Here is a 20076-nt window from a genome sequence, read left to right as displayed (position 1 = left end):
GGGGGGACCATATGTCCAAGCGTTGTATATCAGTCAGCTCACCCCCAGCGCTCCGCCAGACCACCATAACTTAGTTTGTCTTCAGGACAAAGTTTGGTCCAGGCTTGGCTGGGTTCATTAGGAACCTATTCTCTGGAACCAATGAAGCTTACCGGACCTCCAACAAAGGGGCTAATCAAACCCACTGCAGCATCCACCTCTCTTCTTTCCAGTCTAAAAATCTTTGCCTGTATCATTTTTGCCACCGAACACAAACCCCCATATGCAAGTGATGTGTCGATGTCCAACAGCGGTAACACCAACAATCACATACCCGCCGTTCTTTTCTGCCCTGACAAACTGCGGCACGAAACAAACACAGATAATTACGTCTCTGCCTTGTGTTCACACTTGTATTTGTTTTGTATATCTGAGTGGAGCAAAGTAGTGTCATTTTCAAACCAGATGGGTACTTTCCTGTCCGATGTGTGCTCTTTTAAATGCTGTGTTTGGAATGAATGTCTGCCCACAATGTCTTGTTTGCAAATTCGAGAACATGGGTGAGCTGAAGGATGCGCTGCACTGACAATGGAGTGCCCCGGGGTGCAAAATACTTGAAATGACCTTGAACCTCAGCATTCTCCATTCCCATGGCTGCAGGGACGCTGAGTATTTCTGTGGATTTGCACATATGTGTCTGTTTGTTAGAGAAGAGCAGCAGTAAGGTGGTGGATTTGCTTATTTGGCTTTGTATTATATTTCTCTTCAATTTGTCAACAATAATATAGTAATGTTTTAGAAGATTACAAAGGTATAACAGAATATCTTGAGTTTTCTAATGTGGATTGAAGCATCATATTCTCTATTTAAACCTTTGAAATAATGTGATAGAAGTGACATTTTAATGGAGTGTAAGCAGCTCCATATGAACACATTTCAGACTGTTGTGTCAATGTAATGTTTCTGGGGATTATTTTAGTTCAGAGCACAATATATTTAGGCTCTTATTGTTAAGATAAAAGGGGAAAAAAAGCCTTACTAAAACCGCTTTACTCAGTGTGTGATGTCAAACATTTGGTCATAGTAATCATTAAAACCAGTAATCATAACAGATAAATGTGCACCACAATCTGATTTGAACATTTTCAAAACAGGTTTTTTTTATTTTATTCTTCACTAAGTTGTTTTTTCAAAGACAGCATCATAAGTGAGCTATGATCATTAAAATTAGCTCATGTTTGCACCCACTTCTCTTCCCTGTCACACAGCAAGCAGAGGGGTTGTATTTGCTCACCTTGCTTTTTACAAAGAAAGTGTCTTTAAACTTACTACATCCCCTTGCGTGAACACAGGCCAGAGTAAAGATTGGACATTTAGGCATGACCAGTAAGATGGTCCTAAAACTTGCGTATGCCCACATACAAATGCAACACGTACACATGAAGAGAACTTGGTGGCAGGGGTTCTTTGGGTGAGGGGAGAACCAGCAAGGGGTGATAAAGGCCATGCCATCGGCCACTGCTTGGACACAAATGTCACCAGCGTGACTACCTGTACACAGGGACCCAGCAGTGAAATGGAGCACATGGTGAAGGAAAAAGATATAAAGAGGAAAGAAGACGCTCTGACCCCCCCTGCAAAGATGGAGCACAGAGAAATGTGCATAATTATGAAGATAAGTGCGGACAGGGTTTTATAAGGACACAAGCTGTTTGTTCTTAATCATTTGTGGGGTTTCTATCCAAAAGGGATCAATGTCTATGAAAATATGACACTGCTAATGTTTTGCAACCGTTTTTCCTTATGGCACAAAACATAATCAACATCCATGCCTGGATCGTGAATGCACTATATATAGGATGTAGTGTTTCAGAGTCTTTAAAGTTGCATTTTCTCTCAAGCTTTATGGCGTCTCTCTTCATCCCTTTAATTTGCTGCTGCTTATTGAAGCTCTCAGAGGGAAGACATAGAACCAAATGTCCTCTGCACAACTAAAACGACAGAATGCATTTGAATATAGAATATATTAACTATGTATTCTATGATGCTATTTCTTGGATTGTACTCTTCACACATGCCTTTCCATGTATCTCCATTTACACTTATTTTTATTCTTTTTCAGACAGTTGACATTGATGCAATATTGCCTATTCCTACCTGTGACCTCTTATACATACATTGCTAACAGTTTGCATGGATCAATAACTTGAGACACCTATGAGATAATGTTCAGCAGCATATTCAACGTAACATTGTGTAGATAAGTTTAAAGACCGTAAGAGACCATTTTGGCCCTTTTCGCACCAGCTTTTAGCTTCTGCGTATTTTACGTCCATTGGAAATGCCATGACTTTACTGAACTACTGATGTCTTTTAGTGGAACGTATGTTCTAAAATTATGCTTCGCAACTTTATGTCAACCAAGTTAATAGAATTAATGACAACTGTAAACTTTTTTATTCTTATTTTCTTGTCCAAGCCACCCACACATTAATTACCTTGTTCAAAATGTATGAAATGTCTGTCCGTCCATCCATCCATCTAACCGTCCGCCTGGTAGAAAATGGTTTGACAACACAAGACACAACACAAGAGTTTTATGCTCACAGTGCGCCCCCAAAACTGTGCTGCCCTGGGAAGTGAGCTATGCTGCCCACTTTAAAAGCTTCCCAATGCTGCAATCTTTACTGTGTAACTGCCACGGCTATCTGCTGTTTTTGCCTATAAACAACAACAAGCGACCCTCTGAAACCAAACATGAAATTATGTCTCTCTTAGAAGGCCTCGTCTGTGCAAACACACACAAACACACAAAAACTTAATGCATTTTTTTTTATTCCCCACAAGCTTCTTCAGTTCCTATTGTTTCCACATTTCCAGTTCCAGACTGGCATCGTAGCAAAGTTCATCAGCAGAAGCAGAGTAGCGGTTTGAGTCTGTGTTAAGGCAGGAATTCTCCTTGCCTTTCCTCACAATAAAGATTGCCGCTATTATCTGAAGCTATTCCTCTGGTTGACAGAAAGAGAAGGAAGAAAACACGGAGGGGAAGAGGGCGAAGGAATTTCAGCCAGCTTGCTGTATGATATGCTGATAGAACCTGAGTGACAATTTGGTATGCAATTGTCAGTGTCACTCACAGATACATTGTGATGGCTGATTTCCTTCCGGCAGAACCCACTCCTAGTGGGTGCTGTGTGGTATCGGTGCATAGTTTTTCCTTTTAGGTACATCAGCTGGGGACAAAATTTTGGAGATTACCCGTGGCTCTCTCTCTGTTCCTTTTCACACAGTTTCAGGTATGTATATAAGTCCAGGCCAGGTCGTTTCATTGTGTCCAAACCTGGATCATTTTAGTCAATGAGGAGAGAATTACAGCATAAATGCAAATTCAGACTGGAGCTCCTTTACGCTGAGAAATGAAATAAAATCCATTGTGGCCACTGAGAATCCAGGGTGGGTAAAAAAAAGTTCCTTTGGTTCTCTCGTTTGGGCTGTGAAAAACCCCAGTAGCCATGCAGCAACGACAGCGTGCCACGGTGTGCTCTTTGCTAATTGACTGGTACAACTAACAAGAGCAAATTGCATTCTGTTGTGAGCATCTTCAGGCCAAGTTTATTAGGCCAATAAGCTGCGTGAACTTTCCTCTTTGTTTTACCTCTTTTCTCTTCCTTTCTCCTCCCATTCCTTTGTTGTATCATCTTTCCTTCTTCTTTCTGTCTGGCAATGGATAGGAAACGTGATATGAAGCTGGTATGACAGGTAAAACATTATTGATGCAAAGAAAGCAGAGAACAAAGGGCAAGTGGATGGGAAAAATTAAATGGTTGGCAGATTAGTAAAGGACAGAATCATCAATGTATTGATGACAGGAAAAGATTGGGGGAAAACATTTAAAATAGGTAAATTTAATGGAAGATGAGAAAGCAGGAAAAAAGATACAATTGAGGAGCGACAAAAAAGATGCCGTTCTGAAAAAAGCACATTTTGCTGTCTTGCTGTACCACTCGTTTCTTCTGCTCATCCACCTGCTCTTCCTTCTCTTCCTCACGGATTCCCACTTGCTCACATACTCTTCCAAGAAAATCTTTCCGTTTCACTTTTACTCTCTCATTTTTTCTTGCTCCCCCACTCACTTTGCCCGCTTTTTCTTGTGACCACCTCTCTGATTCGTCCCCTAACGAGAGCTGTCAAGACAACGGTTGCATTATTAAGCGTATTTGGAAAACCGGGCGGAAATGACTGCTGTTTTTCCGGAATTGTGGACCTTCCTATCTTCATCACAGCTGAGGTGAAAGGTTGACAATGTCTGTCCTGTGAGCAACTGCAATGATCCTGATGTGAGACTCATCCACTTCTCTCCGCCTCTTCAGTCATAGCTGTTTCTAGTAGCTGGCCATCCCTCTCATTTACATATTCATCTCCAGTAACCAAGGAAATCCCATTTGCCATAGGAGTTGGATAAAAGACATACAGATTCAGCAAAAGCAAAGGGGATACACAGAAGATGTGATATGAATGTCAAAGCAAGATAATCTGCTAAATCTGATCTATTTTCAAGAATGACCTTTATAATATAGAACAATTTCCCAATTGAGTTTAAAATGCTGCAGGCAGTGAACATACGACTGACTGTAAGAAACAACGCAGAGATTTCTTTCAATAATGACCTCAAATAATAATAGTATCCAGCAGAGGTAGTGGCAGACATACTGAGTGAGTGGATTGAAAGCCTTTTTGCTCGTCCACATCTGTCCGCTCTGCAGTCTGTAACGGACATATGCTATCAGTGCCATATGTAAAACACCAGCATGAATATGCGTAATTAGGTGGGACTGGTATAATTTTTCTGGGTTATGGAATGCGACATTTGTGGGCCAGGAGCATACATCAACGTAAGCACGACTGACAAAATGCAAATCCATTTCTCTGCAAAAATCCCTTTTCACACTTTGGGAAACAAAATAAGCTGTTTACCTTTCAACATTTTGCACATGCAGCAGCAAGCTAGAGAGCTCTGGAAAAAAAATGTTCAAGAATTAATTTTGCTTTTGTCTGGCTACAACCGCAAACTCCAAAAAGGTTTTAGTGAGATTTAATATGAGCTCAAGACCAACACAAAGCAGTGCATTGTTGTGCAGTGGAATGGTTTTCACCATTATCACATGCAAAACTTGAAAAGCCTACTGTGCATATTCAGATTCCTTTTCTCTGCTAGCCCTAAATAAAAATGGCCAAAATCAAATATTATTATTAAAAAAAAAAAAGAAATTAGCAAATTGAGTCCTCCTGTCTGTTATTTAATCTCAGTATAAATGCAAATGAACAAACTCCATCATGAAGCCCAGACAGGTCAGTAGTAAAAGTTGTGGAAGTTTAAAGCAGGACTATCCAGATTAACATGTGGCAGTGTCAGCATCATGGCCAGAGTTGATGGTAAAACAGATTGAGGAAAATGCAAGGCAATCCCACAATGCAACTTGTTACAGCCTAAAACAAAGATTTGACACTGAGGATGAAATCCTCTGATATACAGCCAAACCTTTATTAACTTTTTGACCAAAACACTAATTCTGGTGCAAAAATAACACTGCAAATCATCCAGAATACACAAGTTTCATGGTAATTTCAAAGGTAGCAGCAACATGATGGTGTGAGTGAGTTTTACTCCAACCCCACAAGAGAAAGCTAAATACTAAAAAGGGTATCTATTTTTAAAACCTGTTATAGGCAGCAAAAAGACTCAAGACTGTGGTAAAAATTAGTCTTCCAGCAGGACAACAGCTCTAAACTCACAGGCACAGCTATGATCAGACGGTTTAGATCAAAGCACATTCATATACTAGAATTGACTATTCAAAGGTATACGTCCTTACAGTCATACATGGGCAGATAATAAATACATCAAAACTAAAGATCCAAGAAGCCCTTTTTTTTCTAAAAAGCCACAAAGCATCAAAATCATAAAAACATTTTTATTACATGGAAATACGTTCAAGGCGCAACATACACAAGGATTATTAACAAACACAGGAAATAAAAATATCAAATGTTGCTTCTCTAGGAAGGATGCACAATGGTTTTTGCCAATCATCAACATCCGCCACCAGCTTATATCAACAAACATATAGCAGCAAGTTAAATAGGTTTGATTCAAATAAGCATTGGCAATCTTTTGTCTTGCACAAAATACTCTGTCCAACATCTCCAACTGCTTTACCAACTGCTTTTGTTGGGTAAAGTGGTCGTCTGGCTCTTCTACATATAACTGCATCATAGGTAACAGAGTATATTGTGTGTTTTGTTTCTCATGCATGGTATTCAGACGAAACGTGCCACCAGAACGCGCATCAATTCACCAATGATGGTAGCGACGTAGCCATGGCCGCAGCGCTAAATGTGTCTAGTAATAATTGGATCATATTCTTTGCAACCGTAATCAAAACATACATAGGTGCATGCCGGTCCAACACAGTCACGGCCCCTTCCCTTCATCTTTTCTTCCATTCATCCTTTCATAAACTTAAGGGACACACAAACATGCGAGAAACACACACTACCACAATCCTGCACTGTGCCACACGTACTGAGGGGGTAGGACACATCCCTCATAGCACCCAGGAAATTAACTTGACATTTGATGGAAACAGGGAAAAAAAACATATTTAGGTGGGGGGAAGGCGAGAAGAAAAAAAAAAGTGTACCACAGCAGACATAGCCGAAACCCATCCCCTCATTCACCCATCTCTACACCAACAATCCCCCCCCCTTTAAGCCCAGGGACGCATTCGAGGGGGATTTCAGCGATCTGCAATGCAGACACCACTGGGTGCCCAGGAAAAAATGAGCTTCATCTTCTGCCTGTCCTTGTCAGAATATATGCTGTCTGTCCCTCTTTGTTTGCATCCTTTATGGAGAATCTATTTTCATATTCTCCCCACACACACCCCAGGTTTGTACATGTCTATTCAGAAAGACCTTGGAAAAAAGTGGAGGTTTGGTCAGTGTTGAGCAGATTTAAATATTCACTCCCTGTTAATTGTGTGTGAATACAACAGTTTACAATGTTAGCTTTGCCATTGCTCCTTCACTTGTTTGGTATTTTCTTGAGTCTTGCGAAATGTGATATTTTATTAATGTGTAGGTCTGAGGAAATAATGCACATTTGCCATTACTTTATAAAAATAATTAGGATAAAATAAGCAGATATATATTTTTTTACATATATAGTCATGGACAGGGACACTCGGGTTAAGCTGCACTGGCAAACAAACATACAAAAAAGTAAAATGTGAGCATCCATGGAGATTAACAATCACATCGAATGCCTATTAGTAACCTCAACAAGGAGCCCTGAACACCCAGACTGAATTCATCCCACAATTAATACATCATTATGCTCTAATCTTAGACCTACACTGACACACACACACACGCCCACACTCTCACACTGTGCAGAAAGACAGCAGAGCAGCTAGTGTCTGTCTAAATATCCCCTGCATTAGACATGCAGGAATGCTAACATTATTATGCACAATTGTGAGCATCTGTCTGTGTGCGCCTTCCCCCTCTTTTCTCCTCTACCACATTGTGTCTGCAGGTCTCTTTTGCCTCTATGCGTGTGTGTGCGTGTTTGTGTGTGTGCATGTGTGTATGTGTGCTTAAGTGCCACGGAAAGAGGTTGGTGGGCGGTGTTTATTTAAATGTGATTTATTTCTTTTTTGTATGGAGTCTTATACAAATCACAGATTCCTGCAAGACGTTGAGACTCTCTGGGTGTCATATTGGCAACCAACATGCACATTGATATTAGCTGGTTGTCTCAAGTCTTGAATTAATTTTCTGTGAAGAATATATACTTTGTTTTTTTCTAGTGATTTGATTTTTTTTTATTATCTCAAAATAGGCTTAGCAACACTGCGTGAACTTGTAAGGAAAAACAGGAATAAATGCTTCACCCCAGACCTATTTAAAATAATCTGCAAGCTACCTTGTGACATTCAGTCTAAAACATAAAGTGACTTTCATATTCCGTGTACAAGAGCCAATCTGAAATGATGTGGCAATCCTGTGAGAGCTTTAAATTTTGATTTCTGAGCTGGGGTAACTATCAAGGACTATGGAACAAGCATATAATTCTTTTTTAGAATGAGAGGAAAGCGGCCTGTGCTGTCATTACCTAATCATTGCGGTAACCTCATGAAAATGTCTGGCATGATAATGTTGAGCTGCGACTGTCATTAGCACATGTCACTAATATCGGCTCGACGTTCCTCTGGGGCGGCGCCATCAAAATATTGCATCATCCCAACGCATATGCACACACACTTCTTAACTGGGTGCTGTTCGCAGGCATTGTCTGTCACATTTGCATTTGCTGCGTTTTAGAGTCTTCTCTGAATGGTGTGCAGTTTCTTGCATCATAATAAATAGAATATAATTCTTGGCAAAGAATAAATAAAGAAAGCAGACACGCCGAGATCCACATTCTGCCAGCATTGTGGGTAAACAGATCTAACCGGCATTCATGTGGAGACGGTCGTCTCCAGAAGAGATGCAGAATTATATTCAAGTCCAACATCTTTATCTTTGAAGTTATGTATATTTTTGAGAAAAAAAAAGTCTCCAAGCATGTGCTGTGTACCAAGTCCTTTGCATTCCTCGCTGCTTGTACAAACTCCTTTCCTACCACACACACCGCTATTTCTCGCCCCCGGCAATTTGCATGTATTTGCATGATTTTCAGCATGTGCATATCCTTTGTTCTGACTGTAGGATGATGCAGGAAAAACCCTCCCTCTGGATCTCTGTTACCCACCCAAATCAAAGCTCTTTGGCTACTAGATGCAAAGAAAAAAAATAATAATTATGATTTAAAAAAGAAAGAACTTATTTATGGTATTATAGCGAAATGAAATGCAAAAAGAAGAGAGTTAGGTGGGAATTGTGGAACAAGAAAAAGACATATTGGATTATCGGCATATGTGTCTGCAATAACTTGCAAAGCATTGCTTCCAAGCATAAAATATGGAAAATATGACAAACAGGAAATAGGAACATTACAGATGGAAACTAAATCACTCAAAAGACCCTTTCACATACCTTACAATATTTTTCTAAATAGTTTATCTTTTCCTTATTAGTTTACCTTTGCCTCTGGATTTTTTTTCTTTTTACAGGTTAAAATTGTTTGCTCTTATATCATCTAATCAAAGAGAAGCCTTTTAATTTACCTCCACAATACAAGTAAAAAAGAAATGTACGTCTTTTCCTTCTCACTTATTGCTTTATCAGTGCAGATCAGACACTGCATGCATCTGACGCATATTTCAGCTCGCCTTAGTCCTACAGACACTTTCAGATGACATTGTTAATTTCTGTTAGCTAGCACTTCTGGCAGAGGGGCTGGCCTCTGTGAGGGTTTGAGGGTTTATATTCAGAATGTGGGAAACTCATTATAAAGACTTGATCCCGACGGTACAGTAATAGTAAGCAGCCTTAGCACCAATATGCATGTCTGATAGATGATTACAACTGTAGCGCAGTAAAATGAAGAAAAGTATTATGAGCAAGCTACACGTTGAGGTAAACATTCTGTATTTTTTTTATGGTTTTATTACTGGGCATAGCAGACTAAAGAACAATTTACAGTGTAAATGCTGTTGTTTTCCTTCAGTTGTGAAATTTATTGCGTAATATGGTGCATATGCATATGTATGCGCAATATGTGGAGACATAAAAAAAAAAGGTTTTAAACAGTTTGAGAGATAAATAAGTCTATGAGCTGTTTCTCTTTGCATTTCCACAAAGATGGTGAGATGACCTGCTTTCTGGGTTTAGCTCATGCCACAGTGGGTGGGCAAGATGTTCTTGTCAAACAAAAAGCTTATCCATAACTAAATAATGTAAAATCATATATTTATGCCCTCTGAGCCTAAAACACACAGGCTTGGGGACTTAGAGAGCATGTGCTTTATCCCATGCAATGTTTTTTTATTTCTTTCAGATAATTTATCACGCAGATTTTCAACATTTGCTTTACATGCATCTTATTGATTCAGATATAAAATACCAAAGGTAAGACATTTTGAAAGTATTTGCTTAGTAATATTTGACACTGTGAGCTCATCTGTGAGGGTGTCAGAAAGCCCTGGCTGGCACACGGTATGGGCAGTCTTTGCAAATGTTTTAATTCTTGTAGTTCTATGGGGGCCCAGCCGGGTGCCCGTCTTTCCAATAATCAATTGGTATAAGAGAATGATGTAAACTGCTTTGGAGGAGCTTATGGTGTTTGCTTAAAATTATAATACAGCTTACCAAGTTTAGGCTTTTTAATGTATTAATGGTCTAGTCTATGCCCAGGTCCTTAAAAATTATTTTATTCTAGTCTGAAGTGTAAAAAAGCACAACAGATGCCACCATGTTGCTCTATAATAAACAAACATGTCTAAATAAAATCAAATGTGTTTTTGGTAAATGGAAACTTTATTTCATTTTTTTTTAAATGGGTCAAATGTGAGGATAAACGTCGAGTTAGAATTTACCGAGTTGTATTTGTACAATGTGTATATGTTCTTAGTGACTTTTTGTCTCTTTATCTGATGAAAAAAGATACTTTTTGGTCTTTAGTAATACCACAATGATTATTGTGGTGTGTGTTATGGTTTGTCATACTTGGTCTTTGTAATTTAAATGAGTCCCCCGAGTCACAGTGGGAAAGGTTTCTGCAGGTTTGATCCACAGAAAGCCTTGAGGATATTATTCCTGCTTATAGTTGGACCTTTTAAGCTAATTTTTACCTCTTTAAACAAAAGATCCAGTTGGGTTTTCTTTGACCACAGAGCCAGCTCAGTGCCATTTTATCACTGTAAACATCTCAGACTGTGAATGTTTGATCCCCTCTCAGTTTATATTATTAAAATTTTTGTAGTTTGTAGATGAAGCGTGGGGAGATAGCTTAACTGCAACATTACATTATTTACCTCAGTATACCTGCAAGCATCGTTTAATTTATTTGTTTTCAAACAGTAAGTTAATCAAAGTTTCACATATTTGTATACCATAGTTGTAATCAATACCAGCAGACTTGAAGTAAAATATCTGAACATTTTAAAAGACCGAAGCTGTTTGGGAAATGATTGCAAAATTATATTCACAAATATAGCTGAAAGTATCAGCTGTAGCTGAGGTGCTTTGTGACACAATAACTAACTTAAACTATGTGAGGGGTGAGTTCAAAATAAACAGTGGGAAGATTTCCCACTGAGACAGAGACAGAGAGCTATTTTATTGTATTACAGGTCTGACTTTCTAGCACTAGTTTTTGTTGGGTTTTTTTGGTGTGAAATTAGGTTTATCAAAAATTAATCTCTAAAATTTAAAAACATGCCATTCGAAATACTTTGAGTCTGCTTCCAACTGCTAACAAAACCCATTCCAGCACGCAGCTGGAACGGAAATAAAACTGGTTCATCATGACCGTAGTTGGTACTTGTTGAAAAGGTTTGGGGGACACAAAAAGCTGGCGCAAAGCAAGCAGTGTCAGGTCAGCACTAAAAATCTCATCACCAATCAAAACCACACACAGTGCAGGTTTAAAAATGCCCCTACTGTACACACACACACGCACACACACACACGCACACGCACGCACACACACACACACACACACACACGCATACACACACACACACACACACGCACATGAAGGAAAACCTTCCCAATTTGTAAATCATGCCATTAATGTCACAGTTTAAAACTAACTGAGTCATTTTGCTGCTTGGGTCTGAACTGGGGTCACATTTCATGACACTGTAAGCAGGTCAAAGTTTTTTTTTTTTAAGACTTCACAGTCTGGAAACACCATAAATAAATTATCAAAGGTTGTGTTATCGCATTCAATATTTAAGCATCTTTCAACTTAACCAAAGAAAACAAAGCAAAATTACGCAAAAGATGGAGTATATGAAAATAATACCAAACCCCAAAACATTAGCATTTTATCTGACTTATGTGAATATTAAACAAAACATGTTTGGCACAGTTCAGTTGTCAATTATTATCTGATTGTTAAAGTGATCGGAAATGGATCGTCCATTTTGCTGTTCTAGTTTTGCCTCTGCCTTTAACTGATTATTGATGACAATATCAACTCCAGCTCAAGCAATCTTCAATGTGAGCTTTAAATCAGTCAGGTCCAGTGCTTTTGTTCTGGATGTTCTGCAGAATTTTCTCTGTGGAAACGACTAGATGGCTATTTTTGCTCAGTGACCTTCCCTTCTCTTCTAATTGGACCTTTTGAGAAGTTCACCAAAAGTGTGGGAGAACTGGGAGTAATTAAAGGCAGTTAAACTACAGTACACTAACGCCCAGGGGTGCTGACATGCCACTTCACCTCATCAGCCTATAACTTTTTTCTCTTTTCAGTCATTTTTAATTTCTTTATAACTGACTTAGAACAAACTTTTGATTATAGGGATTCTGAAGTGTTCAAAATTCATAATATATATATATATTTTTTCCAGGTGTGTAGGTTCTTTCCAATCACATTGCTGCACTTGATTATCTCAGGAGGTCAAATTTAAAATAAGTAAAGCAGTAGAGTCTGCTTTACTAACATAGAGTTAGCATCTTTTCTCTTTCAAATGCTTCTCTACTCAATATAATGTTTGCTTGTATTCTAGTTGCCACTTACAATTTTGATGGACAAGAAAAACTAAATCTGCAGGTCTCAAGGTGGGACCTGCAGATTTATGTGTAACATTGTACACATAAAGGACACACACACACACACACACACACACCCCCACACACACACCCCTACACACATTCTACGTCTTTCTATCTTCCATTACCTTTTCATTATTTTCTATAGCCTCATTATCAATAGCTACCTGCTTAACCTTAATCCTAAACTAAACTCAATTCACTCTTTCACCCTAGGCCTAACTCCTTAGCCAAAAATAACACTTCTTCCTACGAGGCCCATTTTCAGTTAGTCCACACAATGTAGTACTTGTTGAAAGGAATGGGACTTATGAGTTAAGAAATGCTAAAACACAAATAGACAAACATTCATTTTGGCCGTTAACCACATCTTACCTTATACAGGTCCAGTGAAAATCAAAATCCCTGAGATCCTGTGATGGCTTCCTCTCTCTGCGTCCTGCAGCTGCCTGTTGCTCTATTTCTCCATTACTGCTGCAACAAAACACACACACATGCACACCCCCCCCCCCCCACACACACACACACACGCACACACGCACACGCACACACATAGTAAGAGAGACTATGTTTACCCAAAGGGAACCTTTAGCTGTTGAACACCTCCTCCATTGCAAATCACAATTAACGTGTCTCCACTAAAAAAGATTAGAAGAAAGAAGTGATAGTAGCAACTTCTGTTTATTTTGAGGAATTCAAATTTGCAATAACTTTGTGCAAATATCTCCCCGACCTTTACACTTTGCCTCAAACTTAAACGCAGGTCTTCTGCAGAACCTGAGGAGAAGGTCAAAGCTTGTTATCAATTTTTGCTGTTCTCTCACTTGTCACTGGGTCACTGGCAACGTTTTATTTATTGAAATGTAACCATTCACTCTTTGGAAAATTGTATTTCTTGTATTGCTTCAAATACTAAAAATAGCAATTAAGTGAAATTTCTTTAATCAAAAAACAAAACAAAAAACATCTACCTTGATGGTTAAAAAAAGAAAGTTGATAAGCTGCGTTAGTTTGAAAGGGAAGGTATTGTGGCTTTACATTTATATTTTTTGTTCACCATATTAAACAACATTTAGATTGTACTGACTGATTTACTTAATGACTTGAATATGACTTAATGTTTTTGGTAGTAATAAACTTTGATTTAACTTGAGATGCAGCTGTTGACGTTCACTCATGCCAGACTGGTTGAAGACAGCGAGGTGAGACCCTGGTCACATGCCAATAACAATAAAAATAAATAACAAGGTTTGTACTCTTAAAGTAACATTTCAGATTGCTTTGCTCCACATCTAAAAGAGGGTACGTTTATCCTAATCGCTCAAAATCTGCAAAAATATATAGATGTAAAGCATATGCAGTTTGCTTTTCTGTCCCTGGTGATTGTGTGACTCCTCTGATATGTCAGTATCAAACTGACAGGTGCCACGTTTTATTAGAGCTCTCAGCTAACATCCATCAGGGCAAACCCACACTGGCACAAACACATTCTCAGCGTCATGTAAGTCTGTAGTAGATAACAAAGCACAACAAGAGTCCCTTAAATTAATTGGTTTGCTTTCAGGATTTTATTTCACCACACACTTGGTACAAAAATGCACACAGACTGTGAACAGAGCTTTGATTTACGTATCTTAAAGCATCCTTGTGGTTTTGTGCCAAATCAGTGTGCATATGTGTATTTCAAGCCCTACGGCACAGTTTAGGACACCATGGAGCGCTCCTCCCCCTTTACCTTCACTTTGTTCCCTTTGCGGCTTGTGTGGCTTGTCTCATCCTATCTCCCTCTAGCACCCATCTCTTCCTAGCGCCACACTCTTAGGATATGTGTGGAAGGTGGCTGGGTGGGGGGATGGATAGTGGCGATGAAAGGAAATATGGAGATAGTGAGGGGGCAGGGGGTGCCGTGGTTATTGTTTCTCTAGAATTACATAGTGCCAACACACAAGTTGTTGTAATCAAAATTTCCTGAAAACGTTAGCTGCACTGATTTAAAAACATTGCATGTGTCTGCAGCAATGCGCGCACAATTGTGTGTATCTCTGAGTGTGTCACCCCTTTATACCTATAGGACAAAAGGAAGTAGGCATAGAAGAAAAGTGTCTCCTTTCTTTATAGGTAAGGTGTGTCTTCTCTATATACCCCAGGTAGCTTTCAGTGTTTCATTATCCAGAGTGGAGGCACTGTTTTGCCACCCGGCTCACCCCATGCTGCCTGTCTCATTTCCTCTCGGTAATAATCCATTAGCCGATGCCGGGCTAAAACTCACAGCCGTTTAATTATTCTCAATTCTTCAGCAGCACGCCGGGCCGTACCACTCATCAGAGGGAACAGAGAGGCGATAGACTATGCGTGCATAATAAAAGGCCGACAATAGGATAACTGTACAAGGAAGGGGGATAATTTCACATGCCCGCTCTGACAATTGTAGAATAGAAGGAAAATAAATCAGCGACCCACAGAGATTCACATGCCAATAAATGTAATGCAAATATTGGCATGCACAAATTCCAAAACTGAAACGGGAAAACAAAAAAGAAGTAGCTAATATTGTGTCTGTATCCCACTGAACAATGTGTTTATAGGCCCAGCCTTCCTAAGCATATTAATGATAATTAACAGATGGTAGAGGTCAGCTACAGTTTGTGTTTTTGATTTTTGTAACACAGGCAAAGAATGATGCTAAGGAAGACTTTAATTTGCATCAAAGACTTATGAAGTCAATGGCTTCCTCGGTCCTTCTCTCTGTTGCTGCAGTGGCATATTATGTTTACAATAACTGCTTAATAAAAGTAAAATCTGCACAATTTGACACAATTCTTGCAAAAAGTACATAAATACACAATACATCTCAGAAGTATTTTTTTTAATTATTATTATTAAAGCTGTTTTTTTTTATGTTCAGCTTACCATAATAAGGAATTATAGAACTGGAATAAACTGATGGGTCGTGTGTGCATCTCTGTTTGTTTCCTCCAGGAGGCTCTGCTAGGGGACACAAGAAAGAAACTGCCTATAATTGTGGGGTGGCACCAGCTATATAAAAAAAACAGGATTTTTATTTAGGTGTGCTGCAATGGTGGAACTTGAACTTTAAGTGAGTTCCAGAAAAAGAAAAGAAAATTCAGATCCTCCTTAGAATTTTTAAATGCTTTCAATTCTATTATTTTTAGACTCTGTATTATTATTATTATTATTATTATTATTATTATTATTATTATTATTATTATTATTATTATTGTTGTTGTTGTTCTTGTTGTTGTTACTTTTGTTATATTTTTTCCTTTGTTTTAGATTTTCATGAAATGTATTTTTATTTAACTAAACAAATAATATGCTATTGATTTGTTTTCAATTGTGTATACAACAGAAATCTGCTGATTTGACAAATTAGATCATGCTTTTTTTGTAATGTTCCTTTAAAAATTCTGTAACTCCTGATTTCTGATGTAAATATGTGAACCTTATATAATTTGGCAGCAGAGCCAAAATGAACTCCATTAGGGTGTAATAAGACAGACGAAACATGGAGCACTTTAATATAGATACGCATTGCAAATTATCAACGCTTACTCTTTTGTTTCTGAAATTCAAGGGGTAGGGGATGGGCCAACAGATTTGAGGAGGGGAAATTACCCACTCTTGGTACCCTCTTGGTGGTGCCACTGGACATTACCATTGGACCTGGCAATAAATTGTCAACTCGGATAAAAAAAAAAAAAAGAAAACCAACAAACAGAAAACCAAATATTAAATAAATAAAATACCAGCTTAGATTTAACATCGTTCGTGGAAGCATTATAGTTCAATTAGTGGCAAGTGTTAGGAAACTAAACATAGCTTGATTTGGTTCACAGAGATAGCAATAGAAAGATTTAATGGATGCAAATGTGATTCTTAGCATGCAAGACTCTGGCGACCGTAACTAAAATAAAATTGCCTTTGGGATCTCTATTCTGCCTAAATATGGCAAAAAATAAATAAATAAATGAATTTTAAAATATTCAATCGCTAATGTGTATGTGTGTGCATGTGTGTGCCAGCGGACATTTTAGGTCTACCCTCCCCACACTCTCACTACTGCCAAGCGCCTTAAGATGGTGGCACCTTGAGGCAGAGAGAGACACTCGTACAGAAAGCCAATCTCCTCCTCCCTTTTACCCTTTCCTCTACCTCAGGTCTTCACGACAACACAGGTCTGACTCTGCCTCCCCTCCCCTTCTCTAACCCTTGGTACCCCCCCCCCTAATAAATATTTAATTCGCCTCTCTCTAATAAGGATATTAGGCAAGTATACCCCTGCTCCTGCCATATATGCATGAGTCCTCTCTCATCAAATTTACATAAAAGGGCCAGATGCTAATGCAAGCATAGCAACGGCTCCTCACTATTCTATCTATGCGCTGGTCTTGGCTCCCTGGTCCAAGTGGCTATATAATTTAATTGCCACACAGCATATATTTTTCAAACGATTCGCGTTACTCTGATTGTACGCGGGCCTCTGAACAACATGATTTACAGAGACCAGAAATATGGGGCTGTTCTAATTGTGGCTTTATGCTTTCTCAATGTTTCCAAAGCCCCTCCTCCCATACATATCAGGCAGCTTTATGAATAACACGAAAAAGAAGATATCTCCGACAGTGAATAGAGCAGCGTAAAAAAACCAAAACCAAAAAAACTTGTTGTTGACTAAACTAAGCTTGCACTATTTGGCCTAATTATGATAAAAATGAAAGCGAATACTTCCCATTTCTATTTAGTGGCAGGCACCTTGGCAATCCCTGAGTGCAGATTTACCTACTGGCCTCCAGGCAATAGAAAACAGCACCTAAAAGCAATGAAATTTAGTCAAACGAACAGCACGAAAAAATGTGGCTGGTTGTTGCAATTAATTGCGGATGAATAATGCAGTGACACAAAATACATTATTTACACCCTTTCATCTTCAAGGAGGAGGCACATTTCATATGCGGTGTACTCATTCGCCTCTAATGCTGTGGTGCCGACACTTGCATAATCGAAAGCCAAGCAGAAGCACAGATACTCTGGAACACAAGCTGCTGACAGCCACCTTTGTAGTTTTGGAGCGAAAAATAGCATTTGTGCACGCAGCCTTGTTATGCACAGCTGTTGTCACAATGATGCTGTTTAATCATGCACGTATGAAGCTAGAAGTATATAGAACGAGTAAGACGCCAGGATAAATTTAATTTAGCAAACAGTACACTGCATTGAGTCAAACATAAATTTACAGTTGCATAAATGTTATTTATCTTGCATACATAATCCTATATCATGCTATTTCTGCAGCTATTTATATATTCATGCAAACATGCATGACGGAAGACTGATTATTTTAGCAAAATTGTAATTTTTAGTTTTTAATTAAATAGGAATAAAGAAAAACAGCTGTGTTGTTTAGGGTTAGGAACAGGGAAAGCTAAAATAAGATCTACTCCCAAATTACACATCTTGACTGTCAGCAATGCAAAATACTTGAGATATATTTACACAAAATATTTACACAAAATATATGTTTTCTCCTTTTTTTGACCTTTCAGTACACTTCAAAAAGGAAACAGGTCAAAGTCAACACCGGAAATATGTTATGAAATTAATCCAATGCAACAGAGACACACGCAGATATTAAAATTCAAATAAGGTCCTACGTGAATAACAGAGGTTTATAAGCATCTGCAACAGAAAGCAACTGGAGCTCAGAGTCTCAGAGGTTTAAGACGTTAATCATGCACTTCTTCTGTCGCTCATGAAACTGTCATGAAGACATTTCAGTTCATGCAAGAGTACTGCCATTATGCCATAACGACACAAACCTTCCTAAAACATGAATCTGCTACTTTGAAACACTGTCTGGTTATTTTTACATCTGGAAGACGTACATAAACACACTGTTAGGCATGGAGCAAAAACATGCCGTTCAGCATAACCCAGCATGACTGCTGCTCCCCACAAGACACTCAAGTGGCCATGCATGATGTCATTAAAAAGGGCTGAGCCATGACATTCCTCGCTGGATTATTGGGATGTTATGGCCGGACGTCTGGGTACTGAGCATAGGTTAATCAGTGCCCTGTTAATTGGAAACCACACCTTCCAGGTGTCTGTGCCTATTTAAACACTATGTGACTCTGGCTTTTAGGTAACTAAACATGGAAAGGTAAAGTAAATCAAATACCAAGTGCACAAGCTTTTTACTTCACGAGCATGATAATGCGTGTGCACGAAGAGGCTCAGAGACATGGGGGTGGGTGACATTCGGGGTTTCAACACAAGAACAAACACCCAACCACTCACAGGAAACCAGGAACCTGTCCTGCATCAGCAGGGACCGATGCTGCCATGCGCAAGGTGATCTCACCTACCGTTGCTGTGGCAACACCAACCAGAGGGAAAAGCCTCATTGTGTGCGCGCGCATGCGTCCGCTTCTTGCATGCATGCGCGTGTGTGTGAGAGAGTGCGAATGTGCGGCAGTGATTGTGATAGAAGCTCGAGCTGAAAGAGGAGAGGGTAGAAATAGGAGGAGGGCCTTCAGGAATTCACATTGTGCCCGGTTTGTTTAAGGTTCATGCCTCGTTCATTTATGACCCTTTATCAGGGGAAATACCGAGCCGGCGGTTTCAATTATCAAAGGCCAGCATGGCTATGTTGGTACAATAACAACTCAGTGTTTTATCAGACGTATGGTGAGCAAATGAATGCTTTTCCAATTACCCCGAGTTAGTCGTAGTGAGACAAAGACGACATGAAAGCATAGCCGGTTCCATGCATGCAAACTAAGACAGTGAAGCGCACGGGGGATGCTTTCCGTAAGCACGTGCATGAAAGCTGCACGCTCGTCTGTGGGAAAATAGCCAAAATAAAGTCCATCTATTACCAGCTGGTTGTGCTGAATTCTATTAGTGATGAAGAGCTAACTCAGACTATAGGGGTCATCTGCTTATCAATGGGTGGTGGTGGCCTAGGTCTGCACTGCAGCCATGAATGCCCTGAATTCATTACCCCTAGTACACAGATGGTGTCTGGCTGCTCTGTCTCAAGTTCAAGTTCACATCCTGGAGACACGCACACACACACACACACACAAACACATAGCGGGGCACGGCTCAGCCCAGACAAGCAGACGTAGTTGACTGAGCCATTGTTCCCTCTCATCATCATGATTGCGAAAGCCTCACTAGCTATCCAGTATGCCTGGGTCAGTTAATCACATGGACAAACACACGGAGGAAGGGTACACGCATGCAGAGACATACATATGTAGATGCACACGGAGCCTTTTGCCCTCTCGGAAGCTCCAGCAGAATAACAAGCACGCTGTGTCAAACTGGACACAATAGTTTTAACTGTAC

At 39.4% G+C, this 20076-nt stretch overlaps 1 long non-coding RNA gene across 12 annotated transcripts in view; it reads right to left on the bottom strand.

Moving 5' to 3' along the window:
• The window catches only part of LOC103470447 (uncharacterized), a 45600-nt gene that overhangs the window by 15450 nt on the left and 10074 nt on the right, over positions 1–20076 (bottom strand). For 2 of the 12 annotated variants that reach the window (XR_014088898.1, XR_001776925.2), the window contains exons 2-4: positions 17503–17533; positions 15613–15690; positions 13078–13173 (exon numbers count right to left, since the gene is read on the bottom strand). This is a non-coding gene — a long non-coding RNA (uncharacterized LOC103470447). Of the gene's footprint in view, positions 1–13077; positions 13177–15612; positions 15691–17502; positions 17534–20076 lie in introns of all 12 variants that reach the window. The other 10 variants (XR_014088899.1, XR_001776924.2, XR_001776926.2 and 7 more) reach the window with 6 other exon arrangements.

This window comes from Poecilia reticulata, chromosome 9 (assembly GCF_904066995.2).
Source record: "Poecilia reticulata chromosome 9, P_reticulata-male-v2, whole genome shotgun sequence".
In the NCBI taxonomy this organism is placed as follows: Eukaryota; Metazoa; Chordata; class Actinopteri; order Cyprinodontiformes; family Poeciliidae; genus Poecilia; species Poecilia reticulata.
The sequence above is the reverse complement of the archived record's forward strand: the minus strand, read 5'-3'. Positions and strand labels throughout refer to the sequence as shown.